We start from the raw sequence: 22,890 nt of genomic DNA, 5'->3' as shown, positions 1-22,890 counted from the left end.
ACCCGTGACTCTCAGGACTACCCCGGGTGGCATCATCAGTGACATTCGGGGACAGAGTGCCCCAATTCATAGCCCTCTGCTGCCCACATGGTGGGGAATACAGGATGACAAAGGAAGGGGTCAGCAGCTGGAATGCAGCCCTTTGGTCACCCAGCAGGCGATGGCCACAGAGTAATTGGAGTAACGCCCCCACCCGATCTGCAGCCCACCCCCTTCCAGAAGCTGGGAAACCCCCTCTGAGACCAAAGGTCTGAGATGTGCAGAAAAGGACCATTTAATGGCACATGTCCCTGTGCTGCTGGCTCATACTGGTGCTCGCATGTCGGTGCTCCAGGGGGCTCAGGGCTGTGGAGCGAGGTGGGGTCGCAGGAATGTGCTCAGCTGTGTGCGTGCCGCTCGGGGCTGCCTCCCCAGGTCACGTCCCAGGAGGACTCCAGGATTCCCCGCACGGGGACAGAGCCTGGTGTCCCTAACTCTTGCAAAATGCCAGACTAACTTCTGGGCATGCACAGATTCTATTACTGTTCCTGGGATTTCCAAGAGGGAGGGACGATCATCACAATGTCCCCAGAGGAGAATGCGGAGGCTCAGCGAGGTGAAGGTGTCTTCTGTAAATCACATATGTGTTAGGATGGAATCAGAACTTGAACTTGGGAGATGTGAATCCAGAGCCCAGAACTCTTTCTTACACAACCCAACACTGCCCCATCTCCCTTTGCCCCCATTATGTGGATGGGAGTTGTTGGGGGGGGCAGCAAATTCTTTCTACAAAGAATCAGATTATAAGTATTTTTGGCTTTGCTACTAAAAAGCAGATTTTTGCTGTTGTAGTGCAAAAGCAGTTGTGTGCAAATGAATGTATGTGTGTCAGTGTTTCAATAAAACTTTATTTATAAACTTTATAAATAAAGTTTTATTTATAAACTTTAATTATAAAAACAGGCAGCAGGCTGAGGTTGGCCAGCAATGAAGGAGAGTATCACCTAAGGAACGTCTCTCTCATGGGGCTTCATGATGGTACTCTTCCTTTCATTACTTTATTTGAGTCTCTTTCTCCATTTAGTTCAGTTTCTTGTGGGTTGAGATTTAAACACACTTATCTCTGTATTTTTAGCCCTCAAGAAAGCTATTTGGATGGATGGATGATGGATGGATGGATGTATGGATGAGTTGTTAGAGAACCAGACTTATGCTTGGACTAAACCATGTCTCAGGCTCAGTTTCCCAGAGCCAAAGCTGTAAGTTCAAGAAGGATGTAAGTTCAAGAAGATGGTGCAGAAGGATCATGGCTTGGACGTGAGGTGTGCCCCCAAAGCTCCCATATTAATGCAGTGATGTTTGGAGGTGACCTGACTGGATAGTGAGAGCCATGATCTAACCAGTCCATCCCAGTTTGAATGGACTCACTGGATGGTGACCGTAGGCAGGTGGGGCAGGACTAGACTGTTGGAGGTGGGTCCCTGGGAGCGGCTCCTAGAAAGACCCATCTTACCCGTGGCCCCTTCCTCTTGTTCTCCCTGGTCTCCAGTCACCATGGGCTGAATGGCTTTCCTCCACTATGCCTCCCACCATGATGCTCTGCCTCCCCTTGGGCCTTGGCAGAGCTTCCTCAGAGCTCTGCCAACAGAAGGTAGGAGGGCTGGTGGTTCATCCACCCATTGCCCATCCACATTGCTGGAGTGCCGAGTCCAGGGGTCATAACTCTAAAGCTTCTCATTGGCCCTGTGCACAGGTAAGCATGCTCCCTGGCCAGGGCACATGCAAGAAGAGACTCAAGTTTTCACACAGAGAGATCAGCTGATAATGCTGAGTGCCTGAACAGGGGATTGCCCAATGGCCACAAGCCCACAAGCCATGCCTATGTATTCCTGCACCCTCTCTGCTGCCTTTGCCCCACAGTGGCGGGGTGAGCCATTGTGACACAATGTATCGCTTGCCCAGCCAAAAGCATTTACCCTTTCTTGCTTTACAGGAAAAGTAGACTCACGTGATGATACAAGGGACGTGGGCAGCTCTCGGAGCCCATCTCCCAGATGGTGATGTTTGCATATTTTGCATGAGTTGAGGATCTTTGAAGATTGGGACATTGTACCTCAAGGCCTCAATGAATGGCTTCCATTGAAAGAGCAGAGATGCTTGCTTTCCATTTTCTTTCTTTCTATTGCCGTCAGGACACCTGACTTGGAATCCACCTGTTTGACCATTCTGAAGTGCACAGTCGAGGATGGGTAACCAGAAGTAGAATATCGTGCGGCACACCTGTGGAACTCCGCCATCTTGCACACGTGAAACTCAGTATCATTTCTTCCTGCTTCTATAACTTCAACTATACACCACATGCCAGTTTTTGTCCTTCTGTGTCTTATCTAGTTTCACAACATCCTCAAGGTCTATCTATGTCATATCATGTGGCAGAATTTTCTTCCTTTTCCAAACTGAGTAATATTCCCTTACATGTCTATCTTTAATCATCCATCCATCCATCCATCCATCCATCCTGGGACACTCAGAATGTTTCCATCTCTTGGCTCCTGTGGCTATAACTGAAGTGAACCCAGGAATGAATGATCTTTTTTATGGCCTATTGTCAATTCTTTTGTGCAGAGGCACACAAAACTAGATGAAGGGTTGGGGCCGCCATGTTGCCTGGTCTCCCATCTCCTCAGGTAGTCTTCCCCAAGGAACGTAAGTCCACAGCCCTTGAGTGAGAGGTATCACAGTACATTTCAGAAAGTGGATGTCCCCAGATTAATATTTGCTACGTTCCTGCTCCACACATTCCCCTCTGGGTCCTCCTTCTTGGGGAATCATTCTTTTGAGCCTTCTGTCCGTGCAGCATGATGTGGACCTAGAATACACCCTTCTCTTGGGTCTTCCTGGAACTTGGCCCCGGGCATCTCCTCACTTGCTACCTGTGTCCTGCTCCTCCCTTCTCACCCGAGTGAATCCTTCCCAACCTTGGGATTTTGCAATCACTCTCCAATCTCACGCAGAGCCACCCCAGATGGTCCCAAGAGGCTGCAGTGACAGTGTCTCTGCTCCTGTCCCTCTTGCTTCCTAAAGTGCTACCACACGTTGGTCTGTCTTCCCACCTGTGTGGGCTGCCTTTCTGGAGGCCCCTGATTATTACAGGAGAAAAGCACACCCCCAGTCCAGCACCTCTCTTGGATTATGTTTTAAAAACATTTGCCTCTCTCCTTGTGTTATGTTCTCATTTAAAGATCTGAGCCCTGTGCCCTGAAGCTAAGAGCCAGCTGGAGAGAAGATTCCCCAACATGTTTCTCTCCGTTTTTTTGGAACAAAGACAAAATAGTTTCTTTTTCCTCTAAAACCGTCATGCTACATTTAAAAAAAAAAAAAACGTTAAGATGGAACACGATTGTTCAAGTTCACCTTGAATTTGAATTGAGGCTCAGCTCTTTATTCATTATTTTATCTTCAGTAAGTTTCTGAGGCTCTTAGAGTTTCAGTTTCCTCATCTGTACAATGGATAGGATCACTAGGTGTTTGTGGAGGGCCCAGTAAGCTAATATTTGTAAATGCCTAGTACAAAACCAAGAGTGAGCAAGCATAAGTGCTAAAAGCATTGATTAGGAATGCTTTGGGCTGCATTTTAACAGCTTGTGCACAATCTCCTTCAACAAAATGACCAATGGTGTCTCAGTTTCACTCCACATTTTGCTCTTGCTTTTCCATGATCATACTTGCCGCCTCATGGTCACAAGATGGCTGCAGCAGCTTCAATTATAACATCCCCAGACTGTAGGAAGCAAGGGCAGGTGTCATCCAAACAGCTCAGAAGTTTGTGTCTCTTATTTTTTGACTGAAAGGGGAGCTTTCTGTCACCACCAGTCTTCCCCTTGCATTTCATCAGCCAGGACTGAGTCTAAATCAATCACTGACAAATGGGAGTAGGGTTATATGAATCATAACACGAAGCCATTGTGCTCATCCCTGAGGCTCAGGGAAGGCCCACCTTCCCTGCGCATCCAGGGATCAGCAGTCATTACAAAATCGGTTACGGTCGGCATGCAAGAAGTGGGGGTGAGGCCCTGGGTAAGTGATAACATCTTCCACCCTCCTAGTCATTTTCAGGTGGAGATGAAGATTGGGTTCCAGGCTGCTGGAGTTCCCCAAACACCTTGTAACTTGTGTTAAGCCTCTGAGGTATGAGGCGTGGCCAGGGCTGAAGCACAGTTGGGAGCCTGTCACTCACTCTTAATACCCAGCTCAGGGGAGCTGCAGGCTGGAGGGGCCCTGGGGAGGTGGCGGCCAGGAAACAGGTGTGAAGGGAAGGAGAATCTAGCAAACAGGTCTGGCCTCTCCCAGGTTCAAGCAGTGAGATTCCTGTGGTTTGAAAACACTTCAACTTCTCACTCTGAAACCACAGAGGTGGCTGAGGCTTTTAAAAGCTTGTCCTCCAAGTCATTTAGGGGCCTGAGCTGCTGGAATCTGAATCCCCTCAGCCCCCACATTCAAACTCGGCCTTCTGCTGGGAGGCATGGGCAGCAGAAACATCTGAAGCGTTTCTTCACCAAATTAAGTCCAGGGAGCTCACACGTTTTTCTGGGACCCAAGATGTATTTCATCTTAGGGCCATGAGAGGCCCTGAGGGGGACATTGGGCTTTTTTTTTTTTTTCCTGCTTAAAGGGTGTATTGAAATCTAGAGAAGCAAAGAGATATAAGAAACGTGAGCTGGACACTTGACATTGATTGGTTGATTTGTTCACTCACTCGTTCATTCCCTCCTTCCCTCATTCATTCCCTCATTCACTCATTCATTCTCTCATTCAGTCATTCACTTACTCATTTGCTCACTCAGTAATTCATTCACTCATCTACTCACCCACTCACTCATCCACTCATTCATTCATTCATTCATCCTCTCCATTCATTCATTTACTCATCCACTCCATCCATCCATTCATTCATCCATTCATTCACTCATTTCACTCAGTCACTAACTCATTCATTCATTCATCCACTTTCTAATTCATTCATTCACGCATCCACTCATTCATCCACACATTTCCCTCATTCATTCATTCACACATTTCCCTTATTCATTCACTCATTCATTCATTCTACAGCTGTCTGTTGAGTGCCTACACCAAGTTGAGGATCCCTTAGCCAGAATGCTTGGGACCTGATGTGTTTTAGATTTCAGAGTTTTTCCAACTTTGCAATATTTGCATGGGCTTTACCAGTTGGGCCTTCCTAATCCCAAACTCCCCCGCAACATGAAATTCTCCAAAATCTGAAATTCTTAAGCATGCTATCAGTATTCAAAAAGTTCTAGATTTCTAGACATTCGGATGTTGGGTGTTGGATTCGGGATACTCAACCGGGATGAGCCAAGTGCTGTTCTAATTGCTGGGGACGCAGCCATGGAAACTCACAGGGCAAAACCACCTTCTTGGTGCAGCTGCGGTCAGGCAGGAGACACAGGCAGTGAAAAATTAAGAGTTGTTTCCTTGAGCTCCCCAAGTAACCACCTGACTTATTGTAATCTATTTTTCCATGCACAGAAGAGTTTCTTTGATTCAACATCGATGCCAAGCTGTTGATTAATTTCATATGTCAACTTGATTAGCCCAGAGTGCCCAAATATTTCGTCAGAAATCACCACCCCACCACCACCAAGAGGTACAATGTAGCTTAAAGACATTTGCACACACAAAGCTCTTGGAACAATTCCTGGTGAACTTCTGTTCTCAGTTTGGGGGTTATGGGGATCCTACCCAGATTCTAGTGTGTGAAGCTTATATGGGGTGTGTGTGTGTGTGTGTGTGTGTGTGCGCGCGCGCGCATGCATGTGCATGTTTGAATGGGGAAACTAGTTAAGGAGAAAAAACAGAGTTACTAAGAAATCGAGGGGTCTGTGTATGGGAGAGCCCCCAAGTCTAACATCTGCAGCTCCCTAGAGTCATTCTCGGCCGCAGCATTATTTCTTCTTCAACGTCTCCAAGTCTTCAAAGAAATATATGCCTGATTATAGGGCTCCTTTCACTTCCAAATCCCACTTGGTTACTTTCCTGACAGTGGGAAATCTCAGGGGATTAGGCCACGCGTCTTGCGACAGAGGGATGCTTCAAGAACCAAGGTCGCTGCAGGCGCCGGCTCTGAACTTGGGCGTCTGTGGCCTCCTCTCTCTGGCCCTAGAGCGGACAGCACCTGTGATCTGTTCTCCCAGCCCCCGGGGTCTCCCACCGAGGAATCAGAAGGCTTAATGAAGAATTCCTGAAGGGCCGGGGTGGGCCGCGGGGTGCTGGTGGTTGGATTTTTCTTTTTAAGAGCTGGTTTCAGTTATTTTCAGTCTGGTCCTCCTGGGTAATAGAGGTGTGTCCTTTATTACTGAATTCTTAGCAAGGGGTGAGGTGGAGACGGAATAAAGAATAAATGGAACCCCACTTCCACGCCTGCATGTGAAGGATGGTTCTGTGAGGTCAGTGTGGCTGGGGCTAGTGGCCTGTGTTCTGAGCGGGGTCCACAGGGTTTGAGGGTGTCCTCAGGCTGCAGAGTGCAGAGTGGAGGAGAATCCACACCTCTCGGACATTTCCTATGAGATCACAATGCTTCTTGGGAGAAATGGGTATTTTTAGCTCCATTTTACAGACAAGGTAACTGAGCCCAAGGAAGTGAAGTGACTTGTCCAAAGTCACTTATAAAATTATAATAATCAAAGCAAATCATGTGGGTATTAATAATACTAATAGCAGCAGGGTACCATATGTCAGGCACTGTTCTTAAGTACACGAACTAAGTTTGTTCTGTGCAAAATTTCTTTGTTTATAGATAAGGAGACGAGGCCCAGAGAGGTTGTTATTTGTTCAAGAGTTGCACAGCCTAGATTCAAACGCAGGCAATCCAACTTTGGAATTATCCTCCTATTGAGTCCATTAAGTTGCAAGATTTGAGGTTGGATAAGAGCCCAGGTATGTGGATGTCCAGTTCAGAATCCTGTCCACCATATTGCAAGGCTGACTTCCTCTTTCTCCATCCTGGCACTTAGAACTCAGCAGAACCCCTCACCTCTAGCCAAGTGCACAGCCGTCTTGCTGGAACACGCTTCTGCCCATTGGCTTCCTATCCCACTCCACTTGCTCCTCTCTGGGTACTTGACCGTGGACCTGCTGTCCGACCTGGCTGCCCTCTGTGCCTGCGTTGGTGACAGGAAGGCAGCGGTGGGAACCTGGCATTATCAGCGTACGGGGAGGAGGTGGATAAACCAGTAGCTCCGCTCCAGCATCGAGGAGATAAGCCTCACGTGCTCTCTGAACCCCAGACGCAGCACAGCACGCAGGGCTTTAAGAATGAGTGGGCGTGTCCACTAGCTGGACTGTTGCTCACCCACAGTCCTGGTGCCTTAGAGGCTGTCGCACAGGCTGTGGCCACCATGGGTCTGTTCAGCCCGACTCACGCCATGCTGACACTGGGCTCTGTCTGGGATCTTCTGACTGAGGTAGACGGAGCACACAGGGGCTAGGAACACACCACGTCCACCCACTTTCCACGGGCCCAAGAAAGCTGCATAGATAAGAGCGGCATGGAGAGGGCTGACGGCTGTCCTTCTCCCATATGAAAGTCCCTTTAGGAAAGATCCCACCAGGAGAGGGACAGATCTTTTTAACAGTGTCTGTTCTGCCATCGTGGGGGTTGAATGCACGCACAGCGGTGGCCGGTGGGTGGCTGTCTCCTTCCCGTGTCTTTCCATCTGCACCTGTTAAGGTGTTGCAAGAGTGATGCGAGCTGACCCCGCCCCAAGGACCAGTGCCCCCACCTGGCTGGAGGGGAAGATGCTGACCCGAGTTGGGGTGGTGGGAAGCCATCTCTACCCAGCACCGTTGGCTCCGTCTAAAAAAGACGCAGGAGAATCCCTTAGCCCAGGTCTTCTCAGCCCAGGCCTCAGACTTATTCCTGGCTCCTGGTGCCTCTTGGATGTCTCTCAGATCTAGCCGTTCCAGAATCTTCTTTGAGAATTGCGCCAAAGGCTCATGTTTCTGTGTGTTGCTTTTATGAGTCTTGCCTCATCTTCATGCCCCTGAGGCGATGTCTTGACATTACTCCTGTCGGGCTCCTTGCCTTTAGGACAACAATGGATGTGCCTTCTGCCTCAGTTCCTACGCTGCTGTGATAAAATCCCACAGACAGGGTGGCTTAAAAAACAAGGTCATTTTCTCATGGAGCTGGAGGGTCAAAGTCCACGATCGAGGGAGGGCAGCACAGGTTCTTTCTGAACCTGTCTCTCTCCCCCTGACTCACAGATGGCATCTCCTTCCTCTCTGCTCCCCGGGGTCTTCTTCCTGGACCTATCTATCTAGGTCCTCACCTCCTCTCTCTATGGTGACACTGGATGAAGGTCCACACTAAGTGACTTTATTTTAACTGAGTTTCCTCTTTAAAATCCCAGTCTCCAGGTAGGGGTGGAGCTCAGTGGTACAGCTTGTGCTCAGTGTGTGCAAAGGCCCTGGGTCCCATCCCCAGCACCAAGCCAATAAAAACACTCTATCTCCAAATGCAGTCATCACACTCTAAGGTAGTAGGTTAAGACTTGAAAATATAAACATGGGAGACCCAATTCAGCTCATTATGTGTTATAAAGAAATACCATACCCTAGTCGTACCAGACAATAGTGCCAACATCACCATAAACAGACAAATACTCTCATTTTGCTGTAGACAGAAGCACTTGGAATAAACATCAGGCACACAGGAGGTGCTCAATGTTTACAGGATAAATAATTAAATGATAGTAAAACAAATATAATCGAGGCAATTACCTTTAGTAATATTAGATTGTAAATATTTCATTCTAACAGTACTCTATAATCTTCTAAATAGTTGCTCGTTCAAAGCCGTGAGACTGAGATTGCTCCCTTTCTTAAAATAATGAGGTTTCACGTGTTAGGAAGATGTCAAAGGCATTGACAGAGACTCTCCACTCTACTCAATTAGAATACAGATGATCAAGAGATCGATTTTCTCTTTCTGTGATTCTGGTGTTTTATTATGTCCTAAAATCCTTCCAGATCCTGTTAGTGGCTGCTGTCCTCAACTTGGGGGAAACGGGGGTCTGTCTGCAGGACCAAGCCGCTCTCCTAACCAGAGCATGCTACATCCTCCCGGCCTGTGCCGGACTCCCCATAGCTCCATGCTCCCTTCTCCACCTCTGTGCACTCCAGCAGAACCATCCGGACCTCTCCGTGTCATCAGGTCTCCCTACTTCTGCTCAGAACCCCATCTTCTGCCCTGCTGGTCTCATGAACTCCTCCTCACCCCCTAGCATCCCACTAAAGAATGCCCCAAAGAGACGGGCAAGTGGAAAATGTAGACTACAGACTGGCGTTTGCACTAGGATTCTATCTTCATATGAAGAAAAATGCAAATGTACCTTTGGAAATTATATATATATGTATATGAACACAATAAAACATGTTGGGAAGACCGTCATTTATTTTCTTTTTGCTTATCTGTGGTTTCTGGGTTTTTGACAGCCAACACGTATTCTTCTGTAATGGTAATAAAAAGTTACTTTTGATGCTTTCAAAGAGCAAGTGTCTGCATGTTTTCTCTGGGGAACTCTTCTTGAATAATATCCTGCTTCCTGTGACGCGTGTGTGTGCGCGCGCACACACACACACACACACACACACATACACACATGCCCCAGGCAGGCAGGCGATGTCACTCCTTTCTGCTAAGTTTGCATTTTTGCATGAAATTATTTCATTAATCATGCTGTTTTGAAATTATCTATTCATTGATCCCCTTCCCTCTCTGGTTTGCAAGGTGGTCTGGTATGTTTATGTGTGCGGAGCTGGGGTCCTGTCGCAGAGCACCTGGGTAAGCCCTTGAGCCACCTGCTCTGGGACCATTGGCCCTTCCCCTCTGCCAGGTGCCTTCCTGGGCTGCTCGGCTCACTGTGTTTGGATCAGACAATGGAGATGCCCCTGCAATGATGGGATGGGCCACTGGACAGGCGCCCATGAGCATGAGAAATCAGCAGACCCAATAGGTCTGCTGCAAGGTCCACATGTCCTGCAGAATGAAAGTCCAGAGCCCAGGGAGAAGGCTCATGGAGGGAGGTGAGGGAAAAGAGGGACAGGAACGTCACTGGGGTGGTGCAGACAAGGAGCCTTGGGAGTGAGGACCTGCAGGACGTGAGGGGGTTTCCCATCCCCTGGTGGCAGAGAGCCAGCTCCGAAGCAGCACATCCTCAATGTCAGTGTCCCTACCAAAATACCTGAGACTGGGTGGTCTGAACATCAGGAATTTACTTTCTCCAGTCCTGGAGGTGGAAAGGCAGAGACCAGGTGCCCTCAGAGTGTGGTGGGGAATGACCTTCCTTTCCAAAAGGCAGTCCAGTGGGCGGGAGATCTCTGTGCTCAGTTTGCTTTTGCTCTAAGGGAACTGGGGAGCCATGGCAGGGTTTTGAGCCAAAGAGGGATACACTCCAAACTAGGCTTTGAAAGCATCCTTGGGTTACTCTGCTGAGAATAAGTTACAGGAGAAAATACTAGAAGCTGGAAGACCAGTGAAGGTGATGAAATAATTCAGAGGGAGGTGATGATGACCCGGGTCGGGAAGTGGGGACAGCACTGGTCAGATTCTGGGTAAAGGATGAAGGTCAAGAGAACATAATTTCCTAACAGAGTGGATATGGGGGTGTGAGAGAGGGAAAAGTCACGCATGACTCCAAAGTTTATGAGAAGAGCAATTGCAAAGAGGCCCCGGGGACATTAGGCAATGACCAGAGTCGTTCTGGGTGGTCACGAACCTGGAGGTGCTGCTGGCATCTAGTGAATAGAGGTCAGGGAGACTGTTAAACACCCCTCGATGCTCAGGACAGCCCCACAACAGAGCATGATTCAGCCCAAAAATCTCAACTGGACTGACTTTGAGGAGCCCTTGTGCAGAAGGGAGACCGTCTCACGGGGAGTCAGACATGTCATAGGAAAGATCACTAGTTCAGTTGGGGAGATTTTGATTTACTGACTGGCTGGCTGTCTCTCAACTGTGTGATCTCGGGCAAGCACTGACCTCCCTGAACCTCAGTTTTTTCTTCCAGACAATGGGTGTTCCAATTTCTCTCTACCTCATCGGGGTATCATGCAGCAGTGCCCAAGACAGTGAGAGGTTGGTAAATGGTAGCCATGGTTACCATTAGTCATCTGGCATCCCGGCCCTGAGGGTAAGACCTGGAATGGGCTATGTAATCAAGGATGGCTCCTTGACTGAAGGACCAAATGGTCCGAAGAAGGCTTTCCACCTGATGGCACCTCGGTTTTCTCAGGTCCCACCCAAGTTGAAGTTCAAGGTGAAAGACGGAAGTGAGACTTGTCAGACTGTTTCCCTGAAGCTGGGTGAGTAGAGTTTCAACAGAAACCTTGAGGCAGGAAGCATAGAGAATGAGAGGCAAGTGGAACCGGATCCGACCATCCATCTGACATTTTCCCAGGGGCCTCCCTCTGGTTTTGCCCACAGTCCCAGATTTTTTTTAATTTTTTCTTTTAGATGTAATTTCATTTATTTACTGTGTTACAGCTAATAATTCAAATATATTTACATGTCAAATTTTGTTAACTTGTGAGTTGGGGACAAAAGTTTTATTATGTTCGACTAAGAAAGAGATCACACGTCCTTTCAATCATGACGTGATCTTTGTAACTGGAACTCATCCGGGTGCCTCTGCAGGTGACCTGAAAGAGCCTCTTTGGGATTCCAGTCCCTTCTGCTTGGCCGCTTTTGCCCCGGTACAAGTGGCTTTCCAGCCCTCCTGTTCCTTCCCCTCATAAGTCCTAGGGGGATCTCACGTGCCCTGAGCCTCAACTTACCAATGTCCAGCCACATGACAGGGACAGGCAGGGATCTGGGGATGAGTGAACCAAGGAAAGGTAAACACCTACCCTCATGCACCTTGAATTCTCTAGCCTTTGTCCCGTGGGGATGACGTCAGTGACACAGGTCTCCTTTATCTGCAGCTTCAGTTGCTGGTGCCAACGCCACTCCAAAAATATTAATATCTGTCTTGGATCCTTAAAGGAAGAGACCCCACATTCACATAGACTTTATCATTACTCCATTGCTATCACTGATCTATGTGATTGTGAGTCACGGCTGTCCACGTCTTCCTGGGCCAAGTTTATCGTAGGTGTTAGTAGAAGAAAAAAATAGGACTTATGTCGAGTTCAGAGCTATCTGTGTTTTTAGTATCCACTGGGGTTGACGGAACACATCCCTGCCATTTAAGAGGGTCTCCTGAACAAGACACAGACCAGGCCAACTCAAACACATGTCCAAAATTGAAATGTCCACATACGTGTGCCTCTTTGGAGATATAAAATCTGGGGTAATGGGTCACCCAGAGTTAGAGCAAACCTATTGCTGATTCATTTGTAAACAGATCATCCAAAGTCCTGATGTTGTTGTTCACTATAGTCTGAATAATAATAATAATAATAATAATAATAATAATAATAATAAACTTTCTTAGAAAGTTATATTAAATAAATGAGAAGAAAGCGTAGATGGACACCTAGCTTAGCAAGATGGCGGCCAGAGCCCAATATCTCACCCAGACACAAGAACGTTTGGGTAAAACAGAGACTATCTTCCCTATGTTTTTAAATTTCCTCATAATTTTAAGTTTTCCATATAAAGCATACCTACAGATACATATAACTCTATATGCTGCATTTAATCATTTGTACTTTATATACAACGTAGACGTTGGGTTTAATGAAGAGGAAAACTAATGTTCCTATAAGTCACTTGTCAGAATCAGAAACAAGACTGAAACTATTAAATCATCCATGTACCCATCTTCAGCCACACCTCGGCCCCCACTTGCTCTCCAGAGGGCTGATCAACAGTCTGGGTGTCGCCCTCCTTTATCAGGGTCCTTTCTGTTCCCCTGTAGGAGAGCAAGACACCATTCCCTGGAGCACCCAGGAGTCTTCTCCTCACATTTCATTGGCCAGGACAGGGTCATGTGCCTGTCCATTAACCAATGACAGGTGAGGCTATTGGGTTGGCTATAGTTGGCTTGAGTTCAGTGGGATTTTCAATTTCCTCTTGAGAGGAAAATCATAAAATTCCTCAAGTTGTCCTAAACATCAAATCAGAGCACACGTGTTACCCCGTCCTGGCTTCAAGTTGATGGACAGAGGTTTCTTCCACTCTGTAGGCCAGCAACATTTCCAACTCCCACCCTGAAAGGACATGGATACACACATGTGCAGGGTCACATGCAACTTTGGGGGATCCTAGTGGATGCTCCATCTCAGAAGCATCTCAGGGATACTCCTTCACCTTTTGGGGCCCATTTTGCCCTTCCCCTGTGGCTGGTGACTTTCCCACACTCAGTATGTTGCAGGTACTGGTAGGTGCCCAGAACAGAATGTCCTGCTTAACAGGACAAGATTCAAAAACTCATACAAATAAATGCAAAAATCATGATTGTAGTAAACCCCACAAAAGGCCAGTGTGTTTTAAGAGCACGTGATGGGGGCTGCAGAAGGGGCTTCCCTGGGATGGATGGTGCTGGAATCTAGAGGAAGGTCAGGCATGGAATGGACAGTAGCTCGGGGGGGTGCTGGGGCCTCTGCAGAGTTTCCTGAGAACTGAGAGTTCAGAGTCCAGGGATTTCACAAGCTGGTTATTAAGGGTAGTCATTATGAAGAATTATATAGACATAAAATTTCAAATGCTATATTAAAAACCCAAACGATAAATTCTCAGCCCATACCACTTCCTAATTTCCTCACTCCGTGTTCCCATTGTTTTCTCTCTGGAGGTTATTTCTGAGGATGAGAACTGAGCCCATGGAAATCCTGGGTGATGGCGTGCTACGGAATGTCTCTTTCCAACATGGTGTTCCTTGACAAAAATGTTAGCAGCTTGAGGATTGGTCACGGTGGAGATGTTTACACCCCAGCAATTGGCAAACACCAGCAATCAGGTGTCTCACCCTTGACAATGCTCCCAGAAAAAGCCAATTACTGAGCATGGAGCAGCACAGGACAGAGGGGTTTCAAGAGAACTTGTGGGGAGTAGGAACAGCCTATAGAAAGACCTCATGGTTGAGGGGAAATGGTGCACTTGGGAAATTGAAATAAGGCCACCGGGAGTGCTAAGGATCTCTACCTCCAAGGGGTTTGTGGACTACATAGAGTAATCCACATCAGCTGTTGAACACAGCACCTGGCACATACTGGGTACTTGATAATGGTAGCTAAAAATTTAAAAAGTTCATCAGTGTTCAATTTCTTCAATAGTGGCTCCCTGTGTTTTAGGACTAGTGGTGACAGCTATTTCTGGCTGTCAACCCACTCCCCACTCCCACCCCTTCTTCCTCATTTACAATATTGTCCTGCGTAGCAAGGCTCTCAGGTAAAATATTTATGATCCTGGGCTCTGTGGATCCAGGGGTGGCCCTGGTGCTGAGTGTTGAGCAACTTGGTCTGAGCTGAGGGTCCCGATGACCTTCCTAACTGGAACATAGACTTGGGGGGCTTTGAGTTGCCACAGGCATTTTTCAGTCATGTGCATCTTGATTTTCTTGAGTTGCTATAACATAATACCATGGACAGGAGGGTTTTAACAACAACAAGTCCATTCCTCACAGTTCTGGAAGCTGGAAGTGCAGGATCAAGGCATGGTACCTTCTCATTTTGTGATCTCACCCTGCAGAAGGGGTGAACAAGGGGTTTCTCTAGGGCCTCTTTTATAATGGCACTTGTCCCATTACTTAGGACTCTTCTCTCAGGACACAATCACCTCTGTGAGGCCCCACCTTTTAAAACCACCAGCTGGAGAGTGGCAATTAGTGATGTTGAACACTTTTTTCATATATGTATGTGTCTTCTTTGGGGAAATGTCTATTCAAACCCTTTGCCCACTTTTAAATCAAGCTCTGTGTTTTCTTGATATTTAGTTATAGGAGTCCCTTGTATATTTGAATATTAATCCCCCATCTGAGATGTGATTCAGAAATATTTGGTACCACTATGAAAATTATCTTTTCACTCTACAGATCGATGTTCTTGCCATGCAGAAGCTATTTAGTTTAATGTGATCCCATTGATCTGTTTCTGATTTTCTTGCCTGTGCTTTTGGGTTATATTTACACAATGGAGTACTAGTAAGCATTAAAAAAGAAGGTAATCCTATCATTTGCAACATCTCAGATGAATCTGGAGGACATTGTGTTGAGGGAGATAAGCCAAGGGCAGAAAGACCAGTACTGCATGATCTCACTTTTATGTGGAACCTAAAAACATCAAACTCATCAAAGCAAAGCACAGTGGTAGTTTTCAGGAGCTGGAGGTAGGGGCAGGAAATGGGCATCTGCTGGTTAAGTATACAACTTCAGTGAGAGAGGAGGGATAAGTTGAAGAGATCAGTGGAACCACATAATAATTCTAATTAATAACAACATATTACAGGACTTGAAAATTGGTAATAGAGTACATTGTGATGGTCTCCCCCAACACACGCAGAGAAATGAAGTGATGGATATACTAGTCAGATAAATGTAGCCCTTCCAAAAGTAGGCCTCTATCAAAACATCCTAAATGTAACAATTTTTGATTTGTTAATTTTAAATACATTATGAGTCCATTTTATAAATCCCCTGCCTATTTAAGCAACCGAGGCTGGCTATTCTGTTGCCGGCAGCTGAACGTCTTCCTAACTGATACAAAGGAATTTCCCAGCCATAGAGTATTACCAACAGTGTGGTGATAAGAGGTCTGTCAGAACATTCTAGAACTTGGGTCCCAGGACCACAAGGATCAGCATGACCGGGAAATTTATTGGAAAGGTAGTGTCCCAAGTCCTGCCCCGGACCTCCTAATCAAACTTACATTTTCACAAGTTCCCATGAGATAATGAAATTTGAGAAGCCCTTCTTGAGGAAATTCTCATGGAATCGCTAGACTTTCTAACTTTGATTGGACTTTCTACTGAAAGGTGCCCTGAGCGTTCAAAGCCAGAAACCTACCCACGCAAGCAGATTTTTTTGATGCCATGCTGGCCCCCATCCCTGGCCTCACAAGGAAACCGGCGTTTACTCTGAGCAGCTATGAGAGTAGGTGCAGGATTACCCAACACCCAGAAATGAAGCCTCAACATCCATCTCCTGATAAACACACTCAGGCCCTTAAAAGTTCAACCTCCGCGTTGGGTCCTGACCTCTGAAATATTTATACACAGTGATGTACCTTCCAGATAACATCTCCTGGAATCTGCTTCGCAGCCAGGCTGCGATGGGGAGGGAGTTAGTAAATGCTCTGGTGGTCTATAATTCAGCAGGGAAGCTTTCACCGGCCCCCAGACACGGCTAAGAATAGCCAGGTTGCCTCTCATCTTTGAGAGTTCCAAGAGCACGGAGAAGTTCCCTGCTCCTCTCCTTCCTCTTCTAGACTGCAGTTAGAAGCCCTGAGTTGGTACCACCTGGCCCATGTCCGAGAAATACCCTCGTTCCTTGGAATGGATTCAGCCCTTGACTGCCTTCTTCCTTGTACCACTCTTTGCCAGACTAGTTCAATCGTGGGTCATCTCTGTTTGGGTTTCCTGATTAACCCCAAGTCTCCCAGAGCAACACAGCTATTCTCCAGCCACAGTGCTCCTGAGTCGAGCCATCTTCTCTACCCAAGCAGAAGAACGACCTTCTTTGCTTGACTTGGAGTCTTCTGTCCTTTTCCCTGAGTTCCAGAACATTTCCTCGCCTGATCCTCGACACAGGAGCAGAAAGTTTAGGCTGTCACACGGCAAAATCCAGCCCCTGCTCGGCCTCTAGTAGCTGTGGAAACAGAGAGTGATTCGAACTTTTTGAGCTTCTACGTCCCTGTATCAGACTTGGGTATTATGATGTGTTCCAATGACTCATGTCAGAAGTATCATACACGTCTACCGGAATACGTGTCCTTCCAAAGCAGGGTCCTTGCCTGTGTGGCCTGCTGTCTCTCTTGCCTGGATTGATGTCTGAGTGCTGTGTGTTGAGTGTGTCCCCGAAGATCAAGCGCTAGAACGTTGATTCTTCATTGTGACAGTGATAGGAGGCTCTAAGCGTCTGGATTATAGGGGTGGAGCCTCGTGAATGGACTCCTGGGTTAGGGGCGGAGCCTAGAGGAAGGCGCATGGGATTTGGGGTGGGGCCTCCTGGAAGGACTCCCCGGGGCGGGGTGAGCTTTCTTGGGAGTTCTACTCCTCATCCTCTTCCAAGGTTCTGCCTTGAACTGCAGCAGCCCAAGGCTCTCACCAAAAGGGGAGACAATGCCTTCATTGTGCTGTTGGACTTCCCAGCCTCCAGAACCATGAGCCAAATAAACCTCTTTTTTTTTTTTTAATAAAATTACTCAGCCACTGGTATTCTGTTATAACAGCAGATAATGGACTAAGACGCTGACCCACAGAAATTACTTAATGAATGTTCTTTGGAGAACCCGTTCTCACAAAAATGCTGTGGAGTAGGTATGACAGCTCTCTCCTTTTTGCAGATGTGGACACTGAGGTTAGATGGTTAAGTCAGCTGCCCAAGAGCACCCAGCCTGTGTGGGATCAGAACACAGAGCCCCTGCCCCAAAGCCTATGCCAGCCACTCTGTGAAGCCATTTGAGATAATAGGCACAACACACCCCATGACCACAGGGAGCCAGTAAATACTGGCTCCCTCTTCCTCGTGATCCTCTATGCCATCTTCCCTCCCTAGCCCTGGGTCTAGACCCCCACATTTCTGCAACCCTACTTTAAGTTGGAGCACACCATAAGATCATGAATTTATTTATTATTTTAAATCCCCAGTTTCTACTAGTTGATAGATAGCAGATGCTCAAACCCAGGGCAGGTGTCATCTCCAATGACATCCCAATGGCAGAGCATCTCTGCCTAAGACCTCGCCCTTCTTTTCCTCGCCTTTAACTTTTCCATCACAGGTGAGCTGTGACCCGGTCAGCACTCCCATCTTTCTCAAAGTGTGCCCTGCGTATCCGCTGTGTGTCAAATTCCCGATTCCTAGACCCTGTGGCGGACTGACCTACCCAATCCAGATCTCTGAGGGGAGAGCCCTAGGTGCGCATTGCTCAATGACTCTCCTGAGTGGTCCTAGGCACATGAGGGTCTGGAAGTCCCTGACACAGAACCTTGGCCGACGGGAAGAGGAAAAGCAAAATCTTTCTAAGTCTGAGCACCAGAGTTGCGCTGCAAGCTGAGCTGGGGAAACCGAGTCCGCGGGAGGAGAACACCTCGCCCGCCCCACCTGAGCGCCCTGGGGCCTCTCCCTCATTTGCTGCTGCAGGCAACAGATCCGTTCCAGGGGCTTCTTCACTCTGGAACTCTGCACATCCGACATCACGTCCAACTCGCGGGGTGTAGCTTTGTCTGAGAGAATCCAAGGCTGCCTCTGGCCATGAATGAGGAAATGAAGCCTCCCTGCGCAGGAGAGGAGGAAGGCAGGAGCTGGCCTGTGGGTCACCGGGATCTACAAAGAATACAGTGGAGAAAGGAGGGCAGCGAGGCAGGGCAGGAGAAGGGGAAATATCTGCTCCCGAGGGCTCTGAGATAATTAAGCGCAGTCCCTGGATTTGGAAAGACGGGAGGGTTGTGCAGATACCTCAGGGTATTGTGATCATTACCAGTTTCCGGGCCCCTGAGATATGCCCGTGAGGGTCCCGAGTCCTCTCTTGCACACACCTGAGCTCTTTCTACTGCGGGCTGAGCTGCTCCGACTGAGCTTTGGTGGCCTGACTGAGTGAACTGGGAACTAGTTGAAAACAGCAAACACACCTCCCAGCGCCTGCCCACAGATGTCCTGCAAGGTCAGCGAGGAAGTGCACACACTTCTGTGGAGAGAAGAAAGGGAAGGGGGTCATCAGAGCCCAGGACCTTTAATCCTGGAATCTCAGAGCACTGCTTCCTTGAGAAAGGGCCTCCACTATTTCCATGCACTAACGGGACCAATTGCCTCCTGTGGATGGGACCGGGGATGGGTTTTGCAACATTCCACTAGACCCTGTGAAAGATCAAGTCAAGGTTTTCCACTTTGGGGTGGAGACAAGAAGGTCCCTTGCTTTCAATGCCAGATCCCCTGCCACAGAGTAGGTGCTCACTAAATGTTGAGTAAATGAATGAGAGTAAACCAATGAACAGATGAATATCTTGGTGGCATGCCAGATAGACAATTTGTGCTCTGCATGTCCCACCCCATCCCCATTGCCAATGCTAACAAGTCCCCAATCGCTTTCCCTGTGAGTTGAGATGCAACTCAGTTCTAGTGGCAGACAATTCCAGAAGGAGTCCTATAAGTTTAGGTCCTAATTGAGTTTTTTAAATATTTCTTTTTTAGTTGTAGTCGAACACAATATCTTTATTCTATTTATTTATTTATATGTGGTACTGAGGATCGAACCCACGGCCTTGCACACCCTAGGCAAGCACTCTACCGCTGAGCCCCAGCCCCAGCCCCCCTAATTGATTTTTCATCTGGTCTCCCTCCCATTGTCACTCCCTAGTACAGAATAGTGTCGATGCTCATGGGTCTTTAGCAATAGCCCCTTCCCCTCCAGCTGAATATCCACACAACATTCTTAATCCAGAAATCAGCACATCCAGGGTGCCAGGGTCACTGCTTAGTGTCTATGTTCTCCCTTTGACATTACAAGGTAGGTACCGACCACAGTGTCAGCAAGTATGACTGAGATAAAGCAATACGCAGCGACCAAACACAAACTCTACAGTCAGATCTCAACACCCAAATATGTCTTCTTTGGCATTTAATTACTGGGATCCCTTCCACTTAACCACTCACTGCATGTCCCAGTTTCCTCATCTGCAAAAGGTAGATCAAAATGATACGTCTGAAAATCTGGGTGCAAAGTTGATGCACGTAAATTCTTGCAAAGGATTTAGCACAGTAGGGGGCTTCCAGGAAGCACCTTGTAAGTGTCATTTATAACTGATTTTTTTTTTTTTAACCTGGACAAGTGTGTGAGGGCTGTGGAATACAACAAAGTACATTAAGTATGGTACACAGCACGCTTGTTTCTGAACAAATATAATTGTCATTTTCTGTGTTCAGGCTATTTCACAATTTTTTTTTTTAATGAATGAGTCACACAGAGAACATTTTGAGTACTCCTAGGCACAATGGGAAAATTCTATGAAAATGTAGCTTTCCCCTCAAATGCATTTCCCTTCTGTCCACACAAGCCGACGTATATCTCTGTGGCTCTATTCCTATTAATCCCAGAAAGGACACAGTAATAATGTCACGTCACCCATTCTCAGTTTGCCAAATATGTGAGTTCTCGTTTCCCATCATGGCCCCCAACAATCCCCTTCGCTGTGCCAAATGCCACTTCTGTGCTGATAAATTCTGCTCCCTCCCCCTCCTCCCCCAGACCCGCCCCCACTCATTCCAAGTTCTCTGTCACTCTCTGTTAGACTTGCACAGAAGAAGAAGAAAAAAAATTACTTCCTAAAATGTTCAAAAGTCTTTCCTCAGTTTGTTATTAAAGCAATTATCTAGCATAACACACGAAATCGCCAAAGGTATTCTAATAGGAAACAAATGGTCCAGACGGGCGACCGGCCGGACTTGGAATCTTTATTGAAAAATGAAGGGAAGGTGATTAGTGGGGAAAGGCCGGGAGGAAAGATTTTCCACCTGGCCTTGGACAGTACATCAAAAGGCCGTCAGAGGATGCTATTTATAATCATTACTGCTCTGTCTGCGGAGCCCTGTTGGTCTGTCTTTCCTACCCTCCCCCCACCACCTCTGCATGGGACCCTGTTCATGCGACTGCCATCTGTACATCTGAGACACAGGGACCACATCCTGGGGAAAGTCCCTCTGCCCATGTGCCAATCAGATGGATTCCCAGGGTCTTCATATGGTGCCTACTATCTGCATACCTGATATCTGCCTAACCTTGCAACAGGTACATGCCAACAATTAAATCCTTGAACGGATGCCCAGATACTGGTGGGAAGACTGATTTACTAGGAACCAAGGTCCACTTAGAGCAAAAGCCCTGGGAGGGGGTGGAGGAACAAGGGGAGGGACATTCATTCCACAAACATTGATCACAAATCTATCATGCGGCCCTTGCTGTGTGCTGCCCTGGGAACATATCAGTAAAATTAAAAGAGCTTTTTTTCAAGTGTTGACATGACTGTGGAAGGTGGGGTTAACCTTGGGCCAACTCCCATGGATTAGTATCTGAAACCATGACCTGAGAAGACTCTGAGCTGCAAAGAAATCAGCTCTGTGATTGATTATTGATGCCTGTCATAGGCTTCATGGGGAAGAATGGCAGCTTCCTGCATTTTTGACCAAGTGATTCTAGCACAGTTCTTCTCCACCGCCAATGTGCACGCTCATTAACTGGGACCTTGGGAAATGACAGGTTCTGACACTGCAGGTCTAGAGGGGGGCCTGAGCTTCTGCACTTCTAGCAGGCTCCCAGATGTTACCCAAATTGTTGGTTCACGGACCACACTTTGAGTAGCAGGTGTCTAGTGAGATCTGTCGATAAAACCACTGCATTCCCAGATACGTCGTCCTCATAGCCAAGTAACTCTGTCCAGATCAGGGCAGTGGAGAACAAGGAATCCCAGGGCGCGTTCTGTAAGGGCAACCCGAATCTCGCTGCTGAGTTCCCCAAAGTCAAAGGCAATGGTCCAGCCAGCTGGGACCTCTAGCAGGTGGCCTCCATTGGCTGGGTAAGAGCAACTGAAGGCTCCCAGAGGGCTGTAGCCTCCGCTCAGAGCCCCATGCAGAAGTTCAGATGTTTTTCCAAACCAACCCCAAGGCCTCTGCGTGTCTCTGGGGACCTCCCAAACGCCCAGGCTAAAGCTCTGGAAGCTGACATTCCTGGGCGTGCCTCTGGGCAACACCTCCTCCTCCTTGGCTGAAGGGATGATCACTTCAAAGCCTCCTTTCTTGTGGTATTTTAGGACCTCTGGCTCTGGCCAGAAACTATCAAACCCAGAAGTGAAAAAGAGGAAAGCATCACTTGTCAATTCCCCTGTCCACCCCACCCCCCAGTGAAGCTCTTCGCTTGGACTACATTTGAGTCCGGGTGAAGGTCCATTAAGGTTTTTCAGAGTTCATCAACCCTTGATTGTCTGCTCATTGAAATTCTATTTTTTCCAGGGGGACTAGCAGGTAGCCACCAGGTAGGTAGGCGATGGAGCATTTCAAATAGCCTGTGGGATCCAAGAGAATCTTCTAGCCACGCAGTCAGAAGAGTGACATGGGGCACAAGAGATTAGTTCTCAGTGGTGAGGCATGACTTCTCTGGGTGAAGAGATAAGAGGTGAAGACCAGAACTTGGATAGCACACTTCAGGGCTTGAGGCCCTGGCTGCACCCTTTGTACATCTCAGACTCCTTCCTGCTCCTGTGCTACAGACCAAATCTACAGCGTCCATGTTTCTGTTCCTCTAAGCTCCTCCCCACCCCCAGTGCCTTTGCACCTGCTATTGATTCCTCTTAGAAAAATCTTTCACAAAACTTCCTGTGGCTGCTTCCCTCTCCCTGTGAGTTGCATCTCATCTATCACCAGTTTGATCAAACTTCACTGATTAAACTGGCTAAAGGAGCCCCTATCCTCTCTGGCCATTCTTTAGCATTTTTCCCTAATAAATTGTGCCACTGTGTTTACTTCTATCTGAACTTGAACTGTAAATTTTCATTGGTTTCTGTGTTAATAATCTGCATTTTCCTCTAGAATATAAGTTCCTTGAAGGTAGGAATTTATCTTCTGTTGACTGAAGACATCTTCCATCTTTGAACAAATTCTGATTTTTTCTGAAAAGGAAACAGAAGGGCTTGGAGTGGGTATTGGTGTCATGACTGCTGTAACAATTCACTACAGAGCGGTGGCT

This window comes from Marmota flaviventris, chromosome 1 (genome assembly GCF_047511675.1).
Source record: "Marmota flaviventris isolate mMarFla1 chromosome 1, mMarFla1.hap1, whole genome shotgun sequence".
NCBI lineage: Eukaryota > Metazoa > Chordata > Mammalia > Rodentia > Sciuridae > Marmota > Marmota flaviventris.
Note: the sequence above shows the minus strand (reverse complement) of the source record.